This window comes from Physeter macrocephalus, chromosome 13, assembly GCF_002837175.3.
Source record: "Physeter macrocephalus isolate SW-GA chromosome 13, ASM283717v5, whole genome shotgun sequence".
Lineage (NCBI taxonomy): Eukaryota > Metazoa > Chordata > Mammalia > Artiodactyla > Physeteridae > Physeter > Physeter macrocephalus.
The window spans coordinates 86,204,818-86,215,949 of NC_041226.1; positions in this window are offsets into that span (position 1 = coordinate 86,204,818).

An 11,132-nucleotide genomic window follows, 5' to 3' on the forward strand; every position below is an offset into this window, starting at 1 on the left:
ATAGAAATAACCCTTAAAGAACTTAATGGAAATGTGGTCTTTCCCCACCTATTTTTGGCAGAAATGAGATGGCAGTCGGAGGCCTGAACTCGGTGCGGTTAAAGTACTGATGACCTGGCCCACGTCCGCACCCACAGGACTATCAAGCACTCCTGGCACTAGCGGGGACTTTGTGTGCAAGAGAAAAACCAATCGAATGGTGCACCTGCGAGCCGGCCCCCACGGGGCTGGGGGGGAACCAGCAGCCCACTTCCTCCTCAGAGAATCCTTCTTCAAAGAGCCCTGCATTCAGACAGGCAGCCAAGATTACACAGGGAGGCTGGAGGTTTGCTTTTACCATTTCCCCCAGCTTTTTGTGAGTAAAATGGATAAGGTCTAGAAGGGCAGTAGAATGACAAAGAGGACAGCAGCATAAGACAGATCAAGAAGTCAGGAATCCTTCAGACTGGAGAAGCGGCACTAAGGTTAAGGGGTGAACAAGAAGGCCGTCACCAACATGGCCCCCAAGTGTGGGAAGTAGGGGCCCCACTGAAACTCAAGGGAAGAAGTCAGGCCAAAACCTCATCACTGACCAGAAGGGGGCACCCAGGCAGCTGTGTGAAAGATGGATTATGAAGTCTCCAGGTGCCAACACCTTGGAAGCTGAGACTGACTCTGGGGAGGACACGCACGAGGACAGGCCCATCCTCCATGTGTCCCCTGGCCGAAGAACACTGGGCTAGCCAGTGTGAGGTGTCCATCTATTCCACCATGACCACGGCAACATCATGAGCAGGGCATCTCTCGTTACCTCCTTGCCAGAAATACCTTGTCAGGGCCGTAGAAATGACCACAGGAGCCGCTTCTGGATTTGCCGGGTGAAACGAGAAAGGGACTAGGACTTTCCTGGTGGCGCAGTGGTTAAGAATCTGCCCGCCGATGCGGGGGACACGGGTTCGAGCCCTGGTCCGGGAAGATCCCACATGCCGCGGAGCAGCTAAGCCCGTGCGCCACAACTACTGAAGCCCACGTGCCTAGAGCCCGTGCTCCACAACAAGAGAAGCCACCGCAATGAGAAGCCCGCACACGTCAACGAAGAGTAGCCCCCGCTCTCTGCAACTAGAGAAAGCCCACGCGCAGCAATGAAGACCCAACACAGCCAAAAAAAATAAATAAAAAATAAATAAAAGAAAGAAAGAGACTAAAGAACCGAAAGCTCACCAGGCTGAGATCAGACGTGCTGTTGGCGATGAACTGCTGCAGACTCAGCATCACGTGAGCGGCCCACCTCCTCCCGGGGCCAGTTTAGAAGGGAGAGAGCAGGAACAGCACTCCTGGGCTGAAGTTCTGTGGTAACCAGGCAGCGAGGGGGCTGCGGTCAAGCCTGGCTCCACCACTAACTAGCTCGGACAGTAATTTAACATCCTCATTAGCAAAATGGAGACAAACAATAGCACCCACTACAAAGGGCTACTGTGAGTAATAAATGACAGAATATGTATTTACCTGAGAATTAAGCTTTTCTACACAAGTAACCACATCAGACAGGGGTCCTACAACTGCTAGCCTCTTTTGCTTAGGCAAAACAATAACAAACACCAAGTGACATTCTTGGCAGTCCACTTTGCTTCAGGAGGATTACATACAGGAAATGCAAAATCAAAATCAAAAGGTAAAATGCTCTACCCTAAGAGGGAAGACCTTCTAGACCTTCTCTGACTTCACATCTAAAAAGCAGGGGAGAAATACTACACAAACACATTTATTTATTTGACACACATGCAAATTTTTTCTGAACCATATGAGAGTAAGTGGGTTCCCAAAAATACTTCATTGAGTAGTTCCTAAGAATAGGGATACTCTACATCACTGCAGTGCAGTAATCAGCTTCATAAAATTTAACACTGATACAATACTGTTATCTAAGCCACCATTCATATTGCAATTTTGTCAAGTGGCTCAATAATTTAAGGACAAGCTCTGAGGAGGAAAAAACCTACTGCAGATTCCCAGGGTTAGCCTGGATTCTTACAATGTTTAGTATGAACCAGTAAAAGCTGCTCTAAACTGCTTATGTTTTCTCGTAGTTCTCCAGCGCAGTGTAACGAAAAACATGCGCATGTTATTGTTACGAGGTCTCTGCTGGTCAGGGCCCAGTTACGGCTCAGACGCACCCTCTGCCAAGGCTGTGGTCAAGGTGTCGGCAGGCTGAGGCCTCATCCGGAGGCCTGACCCGGGAAGGCTCTGTGTCCAAGCTCCCTCAGGCTGCCCAGCTAGCAGACTTAATTTCCTTGCAGCCATCAGATTAAGGGCCCCAGCTTCTTACTGACTGTAGGCTGGAGGCCACCCTCAGCTCCTTGACACACATCGCCTCCGACTTCTCTAAAGCTTGCAAGGGAGGATGCCTCTAGTGGGTCTGCTAGAAAGACGGTCTGCTATAACAAAACATAATCAGGAAGACATCCCATCACCTCTGCCATATTTTCGCAGTTAGAAGTGAGTCACAGGTCCGTCCACACTTCGGGATTAGACAAAGGTGTGAACACCAGGAGGTAACAATCACAAGGGCCACCTGAGAGTTTGTCTGCCACATGCTTATAGCTCCCATACAATTATAAAAACAAATTAAATTTATAATTCAAAACATTTAACAATATTGCTTAAACCCATGGACAATGGTTTCTTCAGACTGCATCACCAGTTACAATGTAGACACAGTGTGGAAAGCTGCAGGATAGTGTTTTGGGTTCAAGATGCTTAACTATGTCAAAATGATGACTCATTCTTACCACTTTTCTCCAGTGAAATCATGACGACGTCAGTTTAGCTTTGACATCATTTAGCTTTTCAGGTCGTAGAAACGCACCATCTACACATTAAGTCACCTGTTCTTTTCTCCTCAGCCCGCACAACTGAAGCACAAAGAGGATATGATGGACTCTATTAACCTCAGATGAATTCAATTATGTACACTTGAAAAACAGAAAGAGGGAGGGAGGGAGGGAGGAAGGGAAAAGGAGAAGGATACATATTTTAGGCAAATCACTCTCCATTTCTGTTAATGAGTACATGACCCCAGGTGAAAGTAACATAGGAGAGGTGAAATGACTGTTTCCTCAGTTCCTTCATGCCTTCTGTGGTGTGAACATCTCACCTCACTAACAGGATTCTGGTACTTAAAGATAACAATTTTCTTTCTACCATGTGGTGCCCAAATATAAAACTAATTCCTACATTTGCTCTAAGCAGGGGTCAGCAAAGTTTTTCTTTAAAGGGCAGTAGAGTAAATGTTTTTGGTTTTGTGGGGCATACAGTCTGTCAAACTACTTGACTCTGCCATTTTATTGGGAAAGCAGCACAGATGATGTGTAAATGAATGGGTGTGGCCGTGTTCCAATAAAACTATTTACAACAACAGGCAGCCAAGTGGATCTGGCCCCAGGGGTGGTGGTTTGCACACCCCTGGTCTAAAGAAACAGCATTCTGTATCAATGCCAAAAGGACAGCTCACTTTGTTGGTCTCCAACAGGGATTCTCAAGGGTAATTTGGCTATACGTTAACTGTTGTTTTAAGTACTTTTATTCAAACCCAACTCCTCTGTAGAAAATGCGACTCTACTATATAACTGAGCATCGACACACAGAGCTGTCAAATCAGCCCTGAAATCCAAGTAAAGTCACCACCCAGACTACCTACATACAATAGCTCGGCTCCTGTTTAAATAATTGTTGTTTCTCACTGACCTTCCTTGACCTCCTAGACCAGGTGACTCAGTCAGAGGCCCTGCAGGAAGCTCACTGCTTTGTACCGCAGGGTACATTGACTGCCCCTCTCTTTCACTAGGCGTGAGAGGCATGGCTGTGTCTCGCCTGCTCGTGACTGTATTCCCAGGGCCCTGCACAGTGCTGGACACGTGCGAAGGCCTCATTAACAAACGCTGAATGAAGTAAAAGATTAGGGCCCATAACATGCCTCCTCAGCCCCAGATACTTTTCATTCACAGCACTTGAATGTAATTACACAGTTGTACTATAATTATTTAGTCGAACTATGAATGGGGTGTGAATGGAGTATGAATGGGAGTGAAAAGGAAGATATAAAATAAACTGAACATTTCAACTGCTGAGGTTCAAAATCATACAAAAATAAAATTACCAACAGTATCAGTTATGTTAAAGCAAATTGCTAGCCGCTGGCTTCTTACCAATACTGGAAAATTTGAGAAGCAAGCCCGAACAAAGGATCAATTAATAACCAATTATTTTTGAGTGGCCAATTGAGTAACTTACAGAGGGAATTCTATTCACCCCTCCCCACAAGCCTGTTCTCAACTGAGTATGTTCCCTTTAGAATTCATTTTTTTTAATGTCTCAAGAGTGAGGCAGTCCTCAGATTTTTCTTAATTGGAAGAAGGAAAGGAGACACATAGAAGGACTTCAGCCATTTGCACAATCGCCTTCCTATTTAGAACTCAGAGCTTGCCCAGCCCCTAGGTTGGTGCCAAGGATAACAAGCTGAAATGTAGTTGGCAAATACTTAATGCCAAGTAGGAGACCCTGTCTTCTCTCCCTCCGTGCCATCCAGTCCAGGACTCTCCACCTCCAAGCCTTAAAAGAAGTGAGTTTTCATATAAATAGAAAATTAACTTGTCCATCTTGATACTCCATCATCACAGGTCCCAACCCCTGGATGACAACACCCTTCTGGCTGCTTGTACGAGTGTTAGCTACCCATAAGAGCACACCCGACACAGCAGTTCTCCCAATAATCATGGGAATCACTTGTGCATGGAAGCTTCCTGGGACCTCCTAATGGAAAACATTCTCATTAGGAGCCCAACTGCCCACGAAAAGAAATAAAAATGAGCCACAGCCAGGTCTCTTCTCCCTTTTGAAGGTCAGGATGTGTGCGGTTATCTCCCCGGGCAGAGTTACCTTGAGGAGATGGCGCTAGAGATGCCATGCCAGGCAAGAGGAAGACCTTTCAAGATGGACTTGGGACACTGTCCCTCTAAGTCACTCCCTTTAAAAGCTCCCAAATCCCATAAGTTAAGAACTTCAGGGGACTTCCCTGGTGGCGCAGTGGTTAAGAATCCACCTGTCAATTCAGGGGACATGGGTTTGAGCCCCGGTCTGGGAAGATCCCACATGCCGCGGAGCAACTAAGCCCGCGCACCACAACTACTGAGCCCGCGAGCCACAACTACTGAAGCCTGCGCGCCTAGAGCCTGTGCTCCGCAACAAGAGACGCCACCGCAATGAGAAGCCCGCGTACCGCAACGAAGAGCAGCCCCTCTCACTGCAACTAGAGAAAGCCTGCACACAGCAACGAAGACCCAACACAGCCAAAAAATAATGAAATAAAATAAAATAAAATAAAATAAAATTTTTAAAAAAAGGAATTTCAGGGAGAACTCAATTATTCTGAGTTTGCAAACACCTGCAACCAATGGTTTTAACTCCTGTGGTTAATAAAAACAGAAAAAGCCCTAAAAGAACCACAATTCACTGTTTATATGTAAACCAAATAAACAGCAATGGGTTTCCTCCTGTACTTATTTCAGTGGATGGCGACCACTTGTGAACATAAGCCAAAAACCCGGCTGTCATCTTTGACCTGCTTCAACCCTGTTATCCCCAAATCCCTTCCATTGCCAAGTCCTGTCCATCTCACCTTCCAAATTATCAGCGAATCCGTCCCACTGCCACCACCCTCATCCATGCAGCCATCACCTGCAGGGATGACTAACTCAGCCTCCGAGTCCATTCTTGCCCTTTCCAGTACATTCTCCCACTGAAGTCAGGCTAATCTTCAAAGCACAAATCTCATCTCTCTCAATCTCTTGCGCAAATACACACACACACCACTTAAAACACCAAGTGTCTTTTCAGCTTGCCAGTGCTCTTAAACTCAAGGCTTTGACTGGATAGGTACATGTCCTCCGCCACTGAGTGGTCCTCTCACCACCCCCAGACCTTGTCCTCGGGGCCTTCACACGGGGTTTCCTCATCAGACAGTGGGGTGTCCCTGCTCAAGCCCGCCCAAAGGCCCACCTCATTTCAGCTGGTTAACTCTGACTTAACCCTTCCAACTTCAGCTCTCCTCTTTCACAGTATTTGTCAGTCTGTAATTAGTATCTACCTGGGGACTATTTTGGTTTCTGCCTTTCTCAACTGAGAGGAGAGAATGAAGTCTAAGACCCTAAGGCATGTTGGATGAACTGAATTCTCCTATTCATCTAGAATGACTCTAGCTGTGTACCATCCTGGAATACCTGAGAAAATAGTCACTCAAATAATTCTGTGTTCTGTGGTTCAGATGAAAAATTCAGGTTTGGAAAGATTTGTGCCTAACAGTATCTCACACAGCAGGTGCTCAAATATTTGTTGATAGAAAATGAAGAAATAAATTAATCAATGAAATCCCCACCCACGCTTCCATTCCTTTCACTGCATTGGGACCCCTGAGATTTAAAACTCAAGCCAATGACAGTCTCAGCAGGGGGGCTGGGGGGTGGACTTGCCCTGACTCCTAATTTGCACGAGACAATTTAAACCGTTCAAATTACACTAATCACTGCCCACAGCCCAACAGCCATCCACAGCCAGGGAACAATGGGATCCCACACACTTTGCACATACTGGAGCCAGAGGGACGTAGACACCAAGCCCAGTTAGGCCACTGGGTAAAACCCTGAGTAAGTTTAACTTCTGAATCTGTTTCCTTCCTGTAAAGGGGGCTGATACCACCATTTCAGCCATGGCTCTTTGGTAGCAAGAAGCCTCATGAATCATGTTCAAGTCAAAAGGAAGGCTTAAGGTAAGTATGAGTGGAAGGAGGCTCCTGGGAACGCAAGGGAAGCTCAACATCCAACCGTCAGGAAGGCAGCTCAGAACCAGCGTCCTCCATCTCTCCCTGCTTCGGTGCCTCTGTGCCGGCTCCAGGCCTCATCCAGGCTCACTCCCTTAGGGAGCTCGTCCACTCTTGCAACTTTAAACACAATCTTTATACCAAGACTCCCAAGTTTATACCTCTAATCCAGATCTTTCTCCTTTCAAGGCATATAATTTAACTGTCCGCTCAGTACTTCCATGTGGAGATCTAGAAGGCACATCTAACTGAACTCCTGATCACTACCACAGCCTTCTCCATCTGAGTGGATGGCAACTCCATTCTTAAAGTTAGATGCTCAGGCCAGAAACCCTGAAGTCATCCTTGACTCCTCTTTTTCTCCTACGATCCTTATCCAAGCAGTCGGGAAACGCTGTTGGCCCTAATCTTCAAAATCCTTCAGATCCAACCACTTTGCATCAGTTGCACTGCACCTCCCTGGATCACTACAGCAGCTTCTAGCAGGGCTCCCGACCTGTGCTCTGGCGCCCCTTTATTCCCCTATACACACAATAGAGTGATCCTAGGAAAACTTAAGTCAGATGGTTTCACTCGGCTCAAAACTCTGCAACACCTGCCCATTTCTCTCATGATAAAAGTCAAAGTCCTTATAATGATCCTCAAGGCCTGACAGGATCTTCTCTCTCTGTTCCAGTCATCCCAGCCTCCTCACTATTCCTCGAACACACCTACCTGACATTCCACCTCCTGGAATGTCTGTCCCTCAGATACCTGCTGGGCCAACTCCCTTCCTCCAAGTCTTGACGCAAATCTCGCCTTCCCAAAGAGGCCACCCCTGTCCGCCCTATTTAACTCTGCAGTTCTTTAAGACTCTTTAGCTCCAGTGCCCACCAGTGATTAGATTGTCTCTCTGAGTCCTGGTTCAAATTCCTGAGCCAGAACCGATTGGCCCGGCTCATCTTTCTAAGGCAGGCCACATGACCTAGGTCAATGGCCAGCTGCCTGTGGAAGAGCCATTAAGTACAGAAGGTCCTCTGGGCAAAACTGAAAGAGAGCAAAGCCATCTGGAGCTACTCGTTGTGGGAGCACAAGCTCTCCATAGATCACAAGAGCACTGCTGTATTATAGCAGAGTGCCATCACGAATGTCAGCGAAAGCCTAGAAGGGGTCAGATCAGAGTAGACGTTGAGCTCCCAACACTGACCTTAGCAAGAGTTGCTGTGGGGATTAAGTGGTGCATTTCAATGTCTGGCCCACCAGAGGAGCTTCATCATACTCTCAGGTAACTTAACTATCCTAGCCATAAACAGATTTGTTGACATGGGTAATTGGTAAAAAACACTTAATATTAAAAATGAATGGATTAAACTCTGCAGGCAAGCAGGCATCTTTTAGAATTTCTCACTGCTCCCCCTGCGCTGCTGAGGATTTTACAATTACCTAAAGACAGAATGATTTAAATGAGCCAGGTGGTGCTGGCTCAGGGTCTCAGGTGTGGCTGGGGCGGCATCATCTGAGGCTTGACCAGGGCTGGAGGAGCCATTTCCAAGCTCACACCCCGTGCTGTCAGCAGCAGGCCTCAGGTCCTCACCTTGTGAGCCTCTCCTCACGACAGGGCAGCTGGCGTCCCCAGAGCAGCAGATCCAAGAGAGAAGCAGGAAGGCAGAACCCACCCAGTGAGACGTGACAACTCATCCATCGCTTCTGCCACATCCTTCTACTGGTCATGCGACCAACCCTGATACGAAAGGGGAGGGGCTGCAGCTGGGCTTGTGACTACCGGGTTGGGTGGGCCTCTGGGGCCACCTTGGAGGCTGCTAACCACAGGTTATTCATGCAGACCAAGGCCTGTTTTTAAAGGGCCCAGAGCTAAGATGGTTTTTTACATTTTAAAGGGCTGTAAAAGAGAAAATGAAGAAGAATCATACATGGCCTGCAAAGCCCAAATTATTTACTATATGGCTCTTTACAGAAAGTTTGATGACCCCCCCATCTATATTATTATAGATGACTTAAGGGGTTTTCAAGGGTTATTTTGACTATAGGCAATGTTTCCCTTATGCCCTGACTTTAGAAGCTAACTCCTAGGTAAGCAACTCTACTGAAGTAGGTACTCCGCAAATTGCAGCTCTGAATGTCACTATAATGTCAGCCACTAAGAAATGAACAGCTCATCATAACCTGAGCAGAAAGAAAACAATCAACCATACCTTGCCCATAAGTAGAAGGTTGATAAACATAAACTCAGTGAACGAATGACTAAAGAAATAAGAAATCCTATAAGGACACATCTTGAAAGTATAGAGTAACCATGACAGTATGAAGAATCTTTAGTCAATGATTTATAACCTAAGAGCACAGGTGAATTTTACACAGTCGTTACAATCATAGCTACTCCCCGCCCGACACTCCCTCATCCGTGCATCCTCACGCCCTATGAGGTAGGGGTTATTAGCTGCCTCCATTTTTACAGATGAGCAAGTGAAAGCTGACAGAAATTATGTAATCTCCCCAAGGTTACATGATAAATAAGCAGCAGGACGATTTATACTCTTACAGCAAAGCATGTAAGTATAAAGACCAACTTCATCCTGAATCTTCAGGCCTCAGCTGCAGCCTGCTGAGGACACAGCCAACGCACGGAGCCCTCCTCACTGGCCCCAGGCTTCTCCTCCAGGGAAGCTCTCCCTCCCGCCCAGCCTGCTGGAATCCCAACCCAAGGACTTCACAGAAGAGCGAAGCTCCTGGGCTCCCTATAAGCGAGGTTACAGAGACCTGAAATGCTAGATTTAACCTAATTACTCATTTATGTGCTCCCTTTATCCAAAGAGAGCTTTAAAAAATATTTTCACCATGGTCTTTGCTTTCCAACCAAATATCTTTTCTGAGACTGTGGAATCAGCACCCAGACCAGCCATCTCTCCAGCTGCTTCCCTAATGCGCTAAGTGGAGGGCAGCTGCTCGAGCCCCGGGGCCAGCGAAGTTTTGACACTGGAATGATGACAGGGCAAAGAGAATGCTGCTGCAGCTGCAGCAGCAAACAGAAGGGCCGTCAGATACACCAGGGACTCGGGACACACTGGTAGCCACTGCAGGGAGAATGGAGCTCTAGGCCAAGGGCTTCCTATGTGAACATAAGCAGACCTCACTCTCCCTGAGGGGTCTTGAAGACGGCTCAGCTTGTCCGCTCAGATTCATGAACGTCAGGAGAAACAACTGCCCGAAGCTACACGACCAGTGGAAGGGCCAAAGTTCCCTGATGCTAAGGCTAATTTTTCCACCTTTGGGACTCTGCTCTTGGAAAGCTTGAAGTCCAGCTGCCTGAGGAGACCGACGTTGATTACAGCAGGTTCTGGAGGGAGGAGGACCTGAGCAGAGGCAGGGCGTCTGTGTCAGGGACAGAGAGAGAGAGGCAGGGATAAAGGCAGACACAGAAAGTCAGAAGGCCTGGAGGCAAAGGGGGTTTGAATCGGGTCTTGCAGACAGTGGTGACTATCTGCACAGGCTGCTACGAGGAACAGGACAGTCACCTGACCAAGGACACGCACAAAGACTGTCAGAGGGCACTGAGGGTCCAGCTGACAGTGGAGACATGAATTTGTGTCAATAAAGGCCCTAATTACATACACAACTGTGACCTCACTGGGATTCTAATAAATACAGCTGTCCAATCCCCACAGTAAACATGCAAATCACAAGATAATCGCCTCCCTCAGTCCATTCTAATGATGAGATAACAGCCATCTTCAAAAATATTATTCCCTTGCCTAACGAGAAGAGAGAGGAGGCAACACTCTGGTCTGCTGTGACCCACACTATCAGGAATGCAGAACAGAGTGCAAGGGGTTCTGACATCAGAGACCAGGTTTGGGTCCCAGCTCTGCCACTGACTAGCTGTGCGACACTGAGCAAGATACCAGACCCTCACTGACCCCGTTTCCCCGTCTGTGAAATGAAGATAAAACACAAACACAAAACTCCTGTGAGGCTCAAACGCAATACCCTCGGCTCACAGACAAACTGTGGCTGCCCGTCTGCAAAAATGGCCACGGTATAACCACCCCGACCCCTGACTTCAGGGACCTTCCATCAAGAGATGGGGTCTCTCTCCCGTCTTGAATCTGGGTCGGGACATGCTTTTACCAACGAAATGAAGTGGAGGCAACACTGTGCCAGTTCCGACCCTGGGCCTCGGGAGGCCGTGTGCGCCTCGCTCTCTAGGAAGCCGACAGCTGCCAGGTGAGTGATCCCGGCTGCCTGCCAGAGGCAGAGATGAGCCTTCCTGGCAGCTGACGGCAGA